This window comes from Schistocerca piceifrons, chromosome X (assembly GCF_021461385.2).
Source record: "Schistocerca piceifrons isolate TAMUIC-IGC-003096 chromosome X, iqSchPice1.1, whole genome shotgun sequence".
In the NCBI taxonomy this organism is placed as follows: domain Eukaryota; kingdom Metazoa; phylum Arthropoda; class Insecta; order Orthoptera; family Acrididae; genus Schistocerca; species Schistocerca piceifrons.
In genome coordinates, this window is record NC_060149.1 from 528,656,992 (window position 1) to 528,673,220 (window position 16,229).

At 41.5% G+C, this 16,229-nt stretch overlaps 1 long non-coding RNA gene across 1 annotated transcript; it reads right to left on the reverse strand.

Moving 5' to 3' along the window:
* Positions 1 to 11,916: 11,916 nt before the first annotated feature.
* LOC124723053 lies at positions 11,917 to 15,423 on the reverse strand. The gene is made up of 2 exons (XR_007006488.1): positions 15,233 to 15,423; positions 11,917 to 12,311 (listed from the first exon to the last, which is right to left on the reverse strand). It is a non-coding gene; the product is annotated as an uncharacterized LOC124723053 (long non-coding RNA).
* Positions 15,424 to 16,229: the final 806 nt, after the last annotated feature.

Below are 16,229 nucleotides of genomic sequence, written 5' to 3' on the forward strand. Positions count from 1 at the left end.
CATGTTGAGCTTGGGAGTATGTTACTGTCATACACTTTAGGCCATGGTACATAATTTTCTGAGAGAGAAATATACTGTGAACATGTAAGGTAACAATGAATATTATTTGCCTCCTTTTCTTATGAACTACTGCTGTGATTGTTAATCGCGTAGTATGCATTATTCATTAAGTATATTTTAACTGCCTCTTCAAAAAGGTGTATTTTATAAATCTTTCTCATCTCCTTGTGTAATGTATCTTACAATTCCATTCCCTGACAGAAAATGCTGTTTTGAGATTTTAGGTAGTGATGACTATCGTCCAAGTCACATATCAACATCTTTGTTTTCCAAGCTCTTTGGGTGCAATCTGTTGTCTCGATGCAAAACATGTGTGTACTGGGAATCAACCAGATATTTATACATGTGCTTCAGATCAATAAAATCATACTTATTGTATGGTGTATAGTGTACATCATTGTATCCTGAAAGCCAACAATACTAAATCCATATTTGTGACCCTGAATTTATTTGTAAGTGCTACAAAGAACTCTCATTCCATCACACAGTACACAATGGACTGCTCGCCACTCACTACACCGCACACGAGCCAACTAGGTTTTCCAACGGACACCCCAGCATTGTTTTTCAGTTATCCACTTTGTGTTCACAGTAGTTCAACACAGTTTCTGAACACGCTGACTAGCTGTACTCTACAGGACAGCGTTTCTACATTTCCACAGCCACGAGCGCCAGTATCAGGTACGAACAAAAATTTGTCATTATCCTACATGAATCAGCTCATGTGTGGCAATGTTCCATACAGACAGAACATTTTTCATGCACAAAACTTCACATGCGAATATTTTATGTCAAATGTGAACTTTCCATGTGTAGTGAGTGCTCAGCAACAGCCGACACAATGTGCTCAAACACCAGCGACTACGTTTACAAATTTCTCTAGTGCTAGTGTGAACTTTCCACCCGGGCCAATTGCGCTACAAATCAAACTGGACACTCAGGACAGGAAATATCATGTTTATCCCAGAACTCCGGAGTTTGCACCAGCCCCCCCCCCCCTTACCCCGCACTATCAGTGTCTGCTTTATGAGTGTTTCCGATGGCACATGGCGTTCCTGCCGTGTGTGTTCCACAAACATTAGGTGATTTCAACATATTTAATGCACCTGTAGGGGAGGGGCCCAGAAACTGCACTCTGTCATTTTCCGTACATTGGTTGACTTTTCCATGCCACTTCACTCTACACCTGTTGGTGTCACTCCGTCGAATGCCTGACCTGTTGATGTCTTGAGCACGGTCACGCCAGGAGCGCCTACCATGCAGCGTGCCACTGACAGTGTCAAGAACTGGTACACCACTACTGAACCTGAGCCAGTTACGCTGCAGAGCTATGGTCAGGGAGTGGCAGTTTCGGACAAACCGTTATGCCAAGACATCCCCATCTGTTGGCCTAAGCTACTGCCCCTTTGCAAGGACCACCAACGCACATGGTTTGCCTCGGTCGACCACATCCTGCAGCTACATGGTATTGCTGATGACAACTCTAAATTCCTTTGCTTACTGTGTCACCTCCATCATGAACTGGACTTGATCTGTGATATTGTGGCTTCGCCTCCGAAGCACCATCCTTGAGTGCCTATCCAGACCTATAGAGGAAGCTATCCGTCTCATCATCAGTCATGAGTCGCTTGGTTCCAGATCCCCATTGAAGCTCTGGCATCATTTCCGCATTATGATTGACACACATCATATGCCAGCCACTATGTTTTGGACCATCTGGTTGCTCAAACTTCCTCCGGAAGTTGAATGAAATTCACCTTCTCCATCTAACTTTGGCCCCACTGGATGTTAAACTGAAGATCTCAGACCAGGTTTACAACATCCTGCCAGCCCCCCCCCCCCCCCCCCATCCCCCCGGGGGGCCTCAGACCCCAGGGGTTGGCATGCCTGTACTGCAGTTTCCATCGTTGAGTTCAGTACAGAGTGCACATGAGTCACTCCATGCATGCACGCGAACCCAACATTGCCACGCAGCCGCTGTCGTAGCTCCTCACCTACCAGCTCTAATGTAGCACTGCCATCGCAGGAATCTACAAACACGACTGCCTCCACTCCCACTTTGGCCTCAGGCTGCTCGACGAACGACACTACACACCACTCTGCTTGGTGTTATTTCCATTCCTGCTTTAGCAACGGGGCTAAGAAATGTCATCCTCCATGCGCGTTCCCAAACTAATCCCATGACCCCACTCAGGCATTACGGGCCATGTTACATCTGACAGACGCCTGTCTCTTAATACTTCTTCACCTCACACTGCAGGACTCTTGTATGTGAAAGACGCAGTGTCTTGTCTTTCATTTCTAGTCGACACAGGGACCGAGGTCAGTGTCATAAATCAAATTCGATCATCAGTCTTGCGCCCCACTGCGAGCTGCCAATAATTCTTTGATACAATCTCATGATATAACTAATTTAAGCCTTCAACTGCAGGAGATTAACACTCCCTTAAAGTGGAATTTCATTATCATCGATGTGGATGAACCCATGCTCAGTGTAGATTTCCTCTTAGCCCATGCTCTTTCACCTAACCTACAACGAGGTACACTCATCTTTAACTCGGAGGACTGTACCACGAGTTCCAATATTTCTTTCCTCTCATCCAAGACTGCCACTCTATTGTGCGAACTAGCTGAAGCCGCCATTGCAGCGGTCTCTCTTAAATCACACAATGACAAGCTTCAGGACAACAATGAAGTCCTTCGCTTACGCATCGCCGCCGTGCAAGCCAAGCTCACAGATGCTTGTAAGCAGGTCACCTAGCTGTGACTCACGGCCATGCCCACATCCCCCGCACCGCCTCCTCGCACCCGCCGCCAACGCCGCATGACTTTTCTACTGCCGGTCAGAAGCTGTGTTCACACCACCACCGAGTACCCCACCAAGCTCCATGATAGGGACTACTAGTGGATTGCCGTCACTGCTCACTGCTGCTGATCTGCTGACCTGGGACACATAAATGTGTGCAATACAGATTTGTCATACTTCATCGAGTGCAGGTCCATCATCCCCATCAGTGTTTGCGATCAACAACGGTACTGTCCATAGAATCAATACCATGGAAGGTCCACTGGTGCATGCAAAGATTAGTCATTTAAACTCAGAAAAACTTAAACGTGCCAAAGTGATTATTCAGGAACTTTTAGACAGTAAGACTATTCGCCCTTCTTTTAGTAGCTGGTTGTCACCCATTTATTTGGTGGCGAAGAAAGATGACACTTTCCGTCCCTGCGGAGACTATTGAATGCCTAACACAAGAACAATTTTAGATAATTATCCGATCCCCAACATTCAAGGTTTTGCTTCCCAACTGCAGGGGGCACAAATTTTCAGTGTAATCGACTGTCATGAGACGTACCACCAACTGCCAATGGCACCCGAGGAGGCTGAAAAAACTGCCATCACCACCCCATTTGGATTGGTCGTGTATCTGTTCATGTCATTCAGCCTTGAAAGTGCTGCACAGACGTGGCAACGGTTCATGACTCATTGGTTGGAAAATGGACTTTGCGTTTGCGTATCTGGACGACTTGTTAATTTTTTCTTCCTCACTCGAGGAACATTAACTCCATTTAGATATGGTGTTGCAACTCTTAAAAGCAAACGGTCTCACGATGAACAATGCTAAGTCATAACTTTGCCGCACTAGTGTCACTTTCTTGGGCCACGTGGTTTCTGCCAATGGCATCTGCCCCCTGCCTGAATGGGTCAAGGCTATTAGTATCGTACCTTTGCCAAAAGACTTTCAGGGCCTCCTCCGCTTCATAGGAACTGTAAATTACTACCACAAACACATTCCCCACACCATCACCCTCTTGCAGGCAACAACACTACAGGGTCTCAGGCAGTCACGTGGACTCCAGACAGGTGACGCACATTTAATAACCTCAGGTCAGCCTTACAGACAGCCATTATGCTCGCTTACCCCATTTCTGATATTTCCATTTTGCTTACTACAGATCTGAGTGGTACAGCAGTGGGAGCACTACATCAGCAATCCGTGGGTTCTGTTGTACAGCCGTTCAGATTTTTCTCCCACAAATTGTCTACTTCTCAACACAAATGGTTGACCTCCGACTGGGAACTATTTGCAATATATGCTGCTATAAAGCATTTCCAAGCCGATCCTGAAGGTCGCCATTTTGTGGAATTTACTGACCATGAACCACTCATATATGCTTTCCGCAAGCCAGGCAAGGGCTCACCCCCGAGGAATTTCCATCATATTGACCTCATATGCCACTTTACGACTGACATATGTTGCATTAGAGGGGCAGGCAATGTTGTCGCCGATTTTTTATCTCATGTGTCGGTATTATCTTCACAACTAGACCTCAGCAAACTCCCTAGATTGCAAACAGATGATACTGAACTTGCTCCATTGTGCTCCAATACTAAAATAGGAATCAAACTCCAGTTACAGAAACTTTCCAGGTTCTCGTCACCCATCTGGTGCGACATTTCAACAGGACGCATATGTCCGTTGATCCCGCACCTCTCCACTGGAACATTTTTAACAGTTATTCATGACTAGGCACACTCCGACATATGTGCCACTGCACGTCTGGTATCCGAATGTTTAGTTTGGCTCAGGGTGATAAAACAATGTTGCAGTTGGGTGTGAGTATGTGTAGGTTGTCAGCGTGCAAAAGTAGGATGTCATGTACAGAACCCCATGAGTACGTTTGACGTGGCAAACCAAAGATTTCAACACATACACATCAATATCGTCAGGCCTCTACCCCCCTTGAGCCCCTTTCGTTACATACTGTCTGCCACAGACAGGTTTACCCTCTGGGTGAAGGTAATTCGCATCGCTACCATCACAGCCGACGTGGTGGCCCAACCCTTTTATTAATGTGGATCTCACGCTTTGGCTGCCCGACTTCTATCACCATCGACCAGGGCTGTCAGTTCAAGTTTGCCTTGTTCCAGCACCTTTGTGAACTTTGCGGGGTGAAACGATTTAGGACAACAGCATACCAACAGGCTTGTCGAACACTGACACCGAACGCTCAAAGCTTCACTGATGTGCCATGGAGGCGAGTGGGCTGACGACCTACCATAGGTAATTTTACGTGTTTGGGCCATGTACAAAGAAGACCTTGGCATGTCTCTTGCAGGAGTACTATACGGAGAACCCCTCACACTCCCAGCAAAGTTAGTTGAGCCTTCACTCCCTCCAGATCAAATCTGAGACTCGACTTTTGTTGGCTGTGTTAAGCAGCTGATCACTAACATTCCCACGCCCCCTCCTCGTCCACACTCGCTTCCACCCGTATTCCTGCACATGAACTTAGCATCGTGCACTCACATCATGGTGCGCGGTGACACCTCTGACTGGCTCTCAGCCCTTCATACTTGGCCGGCACAAAGCCATCTCATGGCATAACGACAAGTTTGAAATGCTCATTAACGGCACACCTAAAACTGTATCTGTCTGCCACCTCAACCTGCATGGTCTCTAGGAGAACTACTTGATACCACACCCAGTTGGACCCCACCTCCTGCTACATCCACCTCACACGAGAGGTATCTACCGACAGTTCGCAGGTGAATGATGACCATTCCCACACATGTGACGTTACCTACTCCCAGTCGTGTGACAGTGCAACAGGTGCATGTGACATCACCCTACAGAGTGACACATGTGATGACTCCCTCTCCTACAGGCAGGCCCCTGCCTCCCCCTGTTAGGATTTAGTGATGTATCAGGGGCCAGCCTCAGAACATGTGACGTTGCCGATGATGATTCGTGTGGAGATTCTGTCACCTCCTCTATGGAAGTGGCAGTTAATGTCAACACTGATTTGATTTGTCATTCTAAAGTGTTGTTTGTTGGGTATCCTAACAATATGTTTGTATTCTACAAACGAGCCAGCTTCGGCAAAGACAACTTGACCCACATTCACCTTCTCCAGTCTATCCCCTTGCCTGTTGCTAGTGACCTGTCAACAGTCAAAGTACTTCATACCACAACAAATATTCAGGTTCGCTACCCTGGCACCTCACAATCCGCCATCCCCTCCCCATATTCCTACACTGCGGAACAAGGGTTCGCCCGGTTGGGCAGGACCATCCGCCCTCTTCGATGGCTCGAGGACTTCATTTATTAATGTGCCACACTCTAGGGGGGGGGGGGGGGCAGCTACTATCGACCAAGTCACCAAGTCACGTACCAACATCTTTGTTTTCCATACTCTTTGGCAGCATTCTGTCATCTCAGTGTGAAACTATAAACACGTGTGTACCAGGAATCAACTAGTTACTTATATATGTGCTTCAGATCAATAAAATCGTACTTATTATGTGGTGTATAGTGTACATCATTGGATCCTGCAATCCGATAACACAATCCATAAGGTTTTTCCTGCAACTCTGTCATACCAGAGATATATTGGTTTACAAAATTTGCCAATTCCTGAGAATTTTCTGTTACTTTACTCGTGTCTTTGATTTGTATGTTATGTCCAGGTGTGAGTTTTCCAACTGTATGTCTTATAATATCCCACACAAATATTATGTTCCGCATTTTACAACATTTTATCACTGAACGATTGCTTTGTGCATCAGGCAGTACCAGTAACTCCAGTGTATCTTTTGAACCTGTGATAGTCATCTAGGAAATGTCAAACAGTGAAGTTCTTCTGTAAAGAAGTTAAGAATTATAGAGCTATGGAAAATTACCAAATACCTGCAGTTACCCATTTGTTTTCCTTAGCCACTACTGTTGAAGAAGTAACTACTTTTGGAAATGTCTCCTCAAAAATAGTTTGATCAAGATGAATCTCCATTGTTTTCCATATACACTACATTCCCATTTGACCTGCCAGTGTCGAAGATAAAGTATGTAATAGAATTTATGAGGAGATCCTTTTGTAGGCTGTCAGTTTTACCAAGCCTGTCTTTAACTTAATTGGCTGACAGTAATAATCAGAGATACAAAATTCTTTCTATAAACCCTTCATAGTTTTGTCTGCCTAAGAATAACGCTAAACTTTTAGATACGCTAGTTGCAGTGTTTATCTTTTTGCCATGTCAAAAGTGTTGAGTATGTTTAGGAAGTATTTACTAATTTCAGAGTGTTTTAGAAGTATTTACTACTTTTATCATCAACACTTGTGCTAATATTGATGTGTACATAAATTATGTCATTTTTTGAGGCTGGACTCTCTAATTAACACTTTCGCTGCGGCATCGGTGCTGGCGCGCAACTCTCCAGTGCGGCCCGGCAACGTGCGAGTGCGGGCCGGTAACACTCTGAAACGGCAGGTACCGCTCGGAGCCGACGCTCCTAAGCACACCTGACCTACAGGCTGACGCCCAGACCTTGTAAGATCTGTAGGATCATGTTCTATACTGATTTAATGATGACACATGAGATGCATTACTTCAAATAAGCTTCGACTGTATTGTGGTCATGTTTTAAAGTCTGTTTGCTGTCTGACACGTATAGGGGTCACAGGCGTCATTCAAATGTTCGTGATTTGTTGATAATGTAACAAAAAATACAATTCAAACAAGCAACAAATCCACCGCATTCAGGAAAAATTTTGATTCCAAAACGCAAATTCTTATGAAGGAAAAAAAGGGAAACGGAAACTGGATTCATTGGAAATTATATTTACTTCAAATGCGCATTTTTAAGATTGACTCCGATAGAGGTCGTCAGTTTAGTAGCGGAACAGATTCTAAAGCTGTGCTTCCACGCTATCATCACTCTGCAATTCTTCTGCAGCCTCTAAACGTCAATCTCCGTGGTATGCCTCGTCCTCACTACACAGAAAATCACTGTCGTCTAGTGCACTAAGTAACTGTTCCTCTGTCAATTTAATACTTTTCCTGCTCCTTCTCACATTGGAAGGTCCAGGTGTCGGTTCATTAGCCGCCATTACGAACAATATACGTTCGATAACTGACCACACAAAACAAAAGTTTACACGCTTTGATGCTAGCTTAGCCGCTGCAACTGGACTGAGTAATCCGACAGTGAGCGCAGACGCTTGTCAGCGTCAGCCGCACTGGCTCGTGGCTTCTCGTGACGCTTATAAGCGTCAGCCGCAGCGAAAGTGTTAACATATTGAAGAAAGTGTCTGCGTTACGAGTGCATGATCAGTACACGCACAGATTAACTTCCCATGGTTGCCTTGCTTGGTTAGTTAAATGGCTGCTAATTTGAAATATTTATCTGCACTATATGTGATCAGATCTTCTCCAGCTTTAAAATGGGTGCCACATGTAATATAAATATAAATACATGACCCCTCCTCCACCCCACACCCTCCCATACGGCACCTCTACATTAGCAACTTGAACATTTGTGTGCTGACAGCACTACATGCTGTATTTCAGTACCTAGACCAGTTGTCTGTAACACATACCACTAAGCAGTGCAAAAACTGTAATTAATCTTATCTGTCACAGACTGCGTGCTTTGGAAAAGATTGGTAGCTCTAAAGTGAATGACTAATGAAAGGGAACATTATGTTGTGTTTGGCATTGCATGGAAGAGCTATTCTTAACAGATGGATTCATTTTACTTGTTGAGAACTGTTTTGTTTAAGTTATTTAGAAATTAACATTTTCTATTACTCATCTGGGTTCTAAGATGGGACTTCACAAGATGTCCACTAACGATGTTTATTCGTAATGTAAATATTTTTTTCAGATTCCAAATGAGCTACTGAATGAAAGCAAGTAGCACATTCATTTAATTTATTGTGGCAGTTCTCCCATTGTATAGGTGCAGTTGACAGTAAAAAAGGTTGGCTTAAGTGCACCCAGATCAGCAGGTGCCTACTTCAGAGGTTACAAAGCAACCAACTGCAATGTGCTCCTGGCAGTCATTGACACACATAACAGGTTTTTATATACAAACATCAGTGCCAGTGCCAGTGGTAGAGTTAACAAGGGGGCAACTTTTAACCAAAGCAAACTGTCAGAGGCATTACAGAGCAATAACATGAATTTGCCACCTCCTGAGAAAGTGGAGTGTTTTGGCGGACCTAACCTGGTGTATATGTTTGTGACAGATGACACTTTTGCTTTCAAACCATATATGATGAAATACTATCCAGAGAGAGGATTGTGAAAAGAACAAAAGGTGTTGAATTACAGATTAAGTAGAGCCTGAGGAGTTGTGGAGGATGCTTTCGGCATAATGTCCAATAAGTCTGGTATTCTGCTAAACCCCATTCATTTAGCTCCAAATAAGGTTGACACAATCATAAGAACTTGCTGTGTTCAGCACAATTTTATCTCGGGGCAGAATCTGAGGGTATGTTCCAGGAGACACACACAACATATCTGTTAATATAGAGCTGGAAAGGATACCAAGACAACATGGAAGGCATGCAGCTGCAGATGCTTTGAAAGCCAGAGATAACTTCAAAATGTATTTCAGTTCCGTAGCTGTTGTCCCATGGCAAGAAGAGTCCATTGATGCTGAGAGGTGGTGACTACAGTTGAGTTTTGATAAACAGTGCAGACCTCTATGTGCTATATTTTAGTACAAATTTGGATGTGATAAATTTTTACGTATTTTATACCCATTATATAACAGATAATTTTTTTGTAAATCATCCAGTGTATTCTTCATTTTGTACTGAACATCTGTTGTGCGCATAAGTTGTAACCTATAGCTTAGTGTACTTTTTCACACATAATACATGTCACAAAAGTTGATTTTGTGGGCACTGGAAACAAATTAAATTTTACTGTTTTCCATAACAGTAAAGATTTACAGCAGTTACTATGAGAAATGGTTGACAGAGTAAATACTGCCAGTGCTCTTTTCATGCTGTGAAGGAACATATTTGGAAGCTGTGATTGACCTTCAGCAGTCTAGCAGTTGTGCTTTCACTCATAGTTATAGGGAAGGGAAATATAAATAACTGTTACATCATAGTAGGTAGTAGTTTCAATATTTATTCTGTCTGTAATACTACTGATCAAAGGCACATAGTGAGGTCCAGCAATGGTTTGCTCCCTACAGTAACATTCCTAACAGTATTTGGAAATAGTGCAACAGTTAATACTAACATATTTCATGAAATAGATTTGAGAAATATATGAACTCAAGAACTCTGCTCTGTTAGAACCAAACAAGCCAAATAGTCCTGTTGTAATTTTCTGAGTCTTCGAAGATTTGGTAGCACTTGACCCCATCTTATTCTTGACCAACATAAGTAATTTACCAGGAACATTAAATTACTCTTCAAAAATTGTTAAATTGTGGTATGTAAATACTCGTTGACATTAATGTGCATATTAATCAGACTTTTAATTTTACAAGTTTTCTTAGTTCAGCAACATTTGCACTTAGAATCATTGCAAATCTTGGGGACAGACAAATCAGTAATTTGATATATTTTCATTCAATTATGTCATATGGAATAATTCTAAGTTAACTCATTGGTGTGTAATATGTGGTGCACACCTGCTATCTTTGTGGAAGCATCTTTTTAAGGAGTTTGGCATTCTGACTACTGCTTCAGAGTATATTTAATCCCTCGTGAAGTTTATTGTAAATAGTGAACTGTACTTCAAAAGGAACCAAGATGTAAATAATTACAGTACAAGAAGAAAAATGTCATTCACTAAGTTTCTCTTTGGCACAAAAAGGGGTGAACAACACTGCAACAAAAATTTGTGATAACTTACCCAGTGACGTAAAAAGTAAAATTTGAAACCAAACTGAAGTTTTCCTTAACTCCTATACTACATTAATATGTAAAAGATAGAGAGTGGGTATTACTAACTCTCATCTGTAACTACTTAAAAACAAACTTTATAAATGTTCAGCATGTAGTCATATTTAAAAATGAATTTGTAGTGTGTATGCAAAAAGATTCGTTCTACATCATAATTTGTTGCACAGATATTCCGTGGAACATGCAAGTAACTAACCAACCAGTATATAGACAGGCAGTAATGTCTTGGGTTAAAGTTACATGTACTTCTTTTGCAGTGTAAGACAAAAAGAACTTCTTAGCAGCATTCAGAATCTTAAGTTTATCATTGTTTTACTATGTATTGTGTTAACAGTTATTTACTGTTGCAAATGCTGATAATAATAACAGCATTATTAATTATTTGTTGGTGCCACTGGTTATGAAGATTACAAAAACAGAAGGCTGGATACTGCCTCTAGGTACTGATGTTACTCATGTATAAAATGTTTATCTAATGTACAGTACTGAGGCTGAAATCTACAGTAATCACTTATGACTTCAAAGCAATTCATGTGCAACAATGTTGTGAAGTGGGTTTGAAATGTATAACAACCATACTCACTGAGGTTTCTCTAATACACTAGCAACTACGTAACTTACAGTAGCCTATCTCCCTTTTAAAAATCTACACAGTAAGTGGGAGTTGAGCGAGTACACACAAATCTTAGAGCCACAATTTATTTCTCTTGTGTACTGATTTACCTTTCAAAAACTACACTGCCAACAATACTGTTGCGTGTACATACACAAATCATGCAGCTATCTTATTTCACTTGTGCAGGTCCCATACATATGGTACTTAAATGATACATCATTTCTCAACACTAGTTTAACATGTATCACTTGAAGTTTTATAGTGCAACTGACACCAGTGATGGACAAATACAAGAAAGTATGTCTTGATGCAGCTGTACTCATTAATAATGATCGAGATATGACAAAACCCACACCATACCACACAGTTCTTCTGAGTGACAAGATTTAATGCAATTTGACAACACAAAGGTACATTACCACAGGTGACAGTCATTTTTGAAAAGCCACGCATTATATGAATACATTTGGATCTCTCAGAAGGTAATAAGGATTTTGTGTATTTCCAGGGAAAAATAAAACCAAAAAGCATATGAAATTTCCATGTTTATTGACTGACTACAGCATCATACACAAGTTTTAGTATTTGCAGTTAATCATCATCCTCATTTCATGGATTTTAATGGCTTTCATTTCTACACCAAATCTTTAACAAATGTATCTGCATCAACATTAGTATTGGACTGCAGTCTTTCAGCAATCAACTGAAGGGCTCTTTAACAGCTCCCTTTTTCACTTCACTTTATTTTCCTTGGTGCAGCATATCTTGATGTAGTACTCTCTGTTTGCACTCAATGATGTTGCTTGTGACGGTTCTTCAACTACCAAGTCTGTTTCTTCTGCAAAGTCTGTATCACTCTGCTCTGTGATATGTATTCCACTACCTGTGGAAGGTCCCACAGCATCATTCTCATTTGAGCTTTCATCTATATGAAATATATAAAACAATGACTTAGATAAAAGTATCTAGCTTTGTGTTTTGTGTTGGTGTAAACAAAAATTGCTTTTATAAGCATGTGACAATAAATGTACACTTTTAGCAGTAAGCAGTATTAGTATTAAAAACAGAGGGAAAAATGCATTTGGATGGATAACATATGTTGCCTGGGAGGATATCCAATCTGGATTTTAAGAAGTATGGAGATGGACACACACACACACACACACACACACACACACACACACACACACACACACACAGTAGAAATGAAAAATGAAGCCCTCACTTTTACGTAAGTGCAGATTCACATTTTAAGGTGAAATTTCTTGAGAAAGTAATGTTCCCATCCTCACTATTGCATTCTTTTTGAATTAAAGCTACAAAATGTTTTAATTAGATATTATGTACGGCTAGGGTTGCCATATCTATGTGGGACCTTGTATGGACACTGAGATGGAGGTGTAAGACAAAAGTAAAAATTTTAGTTAATATAATTACTTTTTATTTAGAACACAATTACATGGAACTTGTTGCAGCAGAAGTAGGTGGTACGCCATATTTTTCTGAAGATATCACCTTTTTCAGCAAGTCTTTTTTACATTTCCATATTTATAAAATTCCACGCAAGTCAGCTAGTAGTTAAACTGGCACTGTAAGATTGATTCCACAGTCCCTGGCAGCAGTCAACTTCTTTCATCAAGTCACTGGGCTGACATCAGCAAAAATACTCTTTCCACAGTGGCGTCGTGTGCGCGAATAGAAAACAAATACTCTCATAATTCTGGCAGCTAGTATTTACATTCAAGAGTTTCAGTTTCCTTAAGAAAGTAAATCTCCCTTCTTCCACAGAGTGTTTAGACTACCATTCTTCCAACTCCTGCTTAGCTTCTAAAAAGCTCTTCATATACATATATTCCTGAAAACAACTGTCGCCTGAAATCTTCACACCATTTTTAGTCAGGTACATAACAGCATTTTCAATGATTACCCAAACTAGAGTTTCAGATAGCTTCATCCAACCAAATACTTGATCTATTTATTAAATCCAAAGCTTAAGAATTCTCTCAACTGTGGCATTAATGACAGCCATCTTGCTTTTAAGTGAGATAGAAGAGAGTGATGATTGACATCAATGTATAAGCAGAACCCTTTCAGCTTCTCTGTCCTTACCATGTATATTGAAAAATTCATGACGATTATTCCAATGTGGAGATGATGATGATGATGATGATGATGATGATGACAACACAAACACCCAGTCTCCAGGAGAGAAAATCCCCAACCCGGCCGGGAATTGAATGCGGGACCCCGCGATCCTGAGGTAGCACCGCTAGACACTAGACCACGAGCTGCAAATCCAATGTGCAGAGGTAAGACTCCAGCAGTACTTGACATAGTATTATGGAGAATATCGGCAGGGCATCCAATTCCTTCTACATTTTTCCTAGTTATTTTTTAATTTGGTGAAACAAATTCCACTGGCGGTGTGTGAAGCACTCCGTAGTTGGCATTGGTATTGTCTCCACAAAAGCAAGTAATTTATCTAATGGAATTTGCAGTTGTCTTAAAGTGTCTAGACCAAACTTTGCAACTGTCTCCAATGTTTCATTATTCAGCTAACCAAACTACAATACCTTCAGTTGGACTTTGTCAGTTTCAGTAAAGTATCGAACAACTAAAGGAAACATCTTTTCAGTCTTGTGATTTGATGTGTCAGTGCCTAATCTGAAAAATGAAACTCCTTGCAACTGTGTTACGCATTCGGGCACACAGTGTGGTGTGAGAATATTTTTGACTATTACTGTAGCTTTGGTCCTTGTTGTAGACTGTTTTGTGGTGGCTTTGTCGTCAACAGCATTCAGTTTTACAGTACAGTCAAGAGTACTATAAAATTGATGATGCTTGACAACAGCTGTTGTTAGCCCTGCAACAGCAACAAGTAATGCTTTTTTAATTATGAATGTAGAAGTAGGCTTTGATGATTCTTTGTTTGATTCACAGAGATGTGATGCCTAACATCCGCCTTACCTCAGTTGAGTTACTGAGGTGAAACAGCTACAAATCTTATACAATGCTTCCTGATACATACATCCTTTCTTGACAAAAGATGACTCTTTTGTGTAGTCATCTGAAAAGTGACACTTTCTCTTTCCATCCTTAGCATTTTCGTACGCTCTGATAAGATACGTTTATTAAACGGTAAGCAGTTGACAATAACACTTCAGTCATCTAAGTACACCTCACACCCTATATACCCAACAGTAAACACTTCAAACATTACTAACTTACACTTGTTGTTCATATTATGTTTAAGAAGAATTATCTTATCACATCACTCTTCAAATGGGAACTGCCCAATTCTTGTGTGTGGCACTGCTTATATAGTTCCAGCCCTGTACTACTGGAGAAGTCTGGTATTTTCTTGAATGATGGCGCTAGATCTCGAAGGTACTTGCATCTTCGATACAGGATACGCAACATACAGTGCCATGTGCGAGATGATCTTGCCAACATAAACTTGTTGACACAAAACTGAGGCTGCATTTACATGTTGCACTAACAGATGGCATTACTTAAGTTCAGTATTTTGCAAAATCAAGACAAAATTCGGTCTTGTTGAGATGTTGGGATAAGAAGGTCCATAACAGTGACAGTCCCGATATATCGGGACAGATGGGAACCCTATCTATGATGTTACTGTGTAAATTTAACCACTGTGCTGCTGGTAGAATGCATAGCAAAGTACCGGTACACACTAAGCAAGACGTTTATTTAGAAAGGCCACACATAATCAGCAATTAGAAGATGACAACAAAAATAATAAAAAAATATTTCCATGCAACTAACATTGGTTTTCAGAATACAGAACACTAGGACAAAATGGGTTTTAAGTAAATGTGCACAAACCTGAAAACTGTAACTGTGATCCATTGATGGTCAGGATGACGATAATGGTATTGTCACACTATTACATGGTATACAGGGTGTTACAAAAAGGTACGGCCAAACTTCCAGGAAACATTCCTCACACACAACGAAAGAAAATATGTTATGTGGACATGTGTCCGGAAACGCTTACTTTCCATGTTAAGAGCTCATTTATTACTTCTCTTCAAATCACATTAATCATGGAATGGAAACACACAGCAACAGAACGTACCAGCGTGACTTCAAACACTTTGTTACAGGAAATGTTCAAAATGTCCTCCGTTAGCGAGGATACATGCATCCACCCTCCGTCACATGGAATCCCTGATGCAGCCCTCGAGAATGGCGTATTGTATCACAGCCGTCCACAATACGAGCACGAAGAGTCTCTACATTTGGCACCGGGGTTGCGTAGACAAGAGCTCTCAAATGCCCCCATAAATGAAAGTCAAGAGGGTTGAGGTCAGGAGAGTGTGGAGGCCATGGAATTGGTCCGCCTCTACCAATCCATCAGTCACCGAATCTGTTGTTGAGAAGCGTTCGAACACTTCGACTGAAATGTGCAGGAGCTCCATCGTGCATGAACCACATGTTGTGTCGTACTTGTAAAGGCACATGTTCTAGCAGCACAGGTAGAGTATCCCGTATGAAATCATGATAACGTGCTCCATTGAGTGTAGGTGGAAGAACATGGGGCCCAATCAAGACATTACCAACAATGCCTGCCCAAATGTTCACAGAAAATCTGTGTTGATGATGTGATTGCACAATTGCGTGCGGATTCTCAGTAGCCCACACATGTTGACTGTGAAAATTTACAATTTGATCACGTTGGAATGAAGTCTCATCCGTAAAGAGAACATTTGCACTGAAATGAGGATTGATACATTGTTGGATGAACCATTCGCAGAAGTGTACCCGTGGAGGCCAATCAGCTACTGATAGTGCCTGCACACGCTGTACATGGTATGGAAAC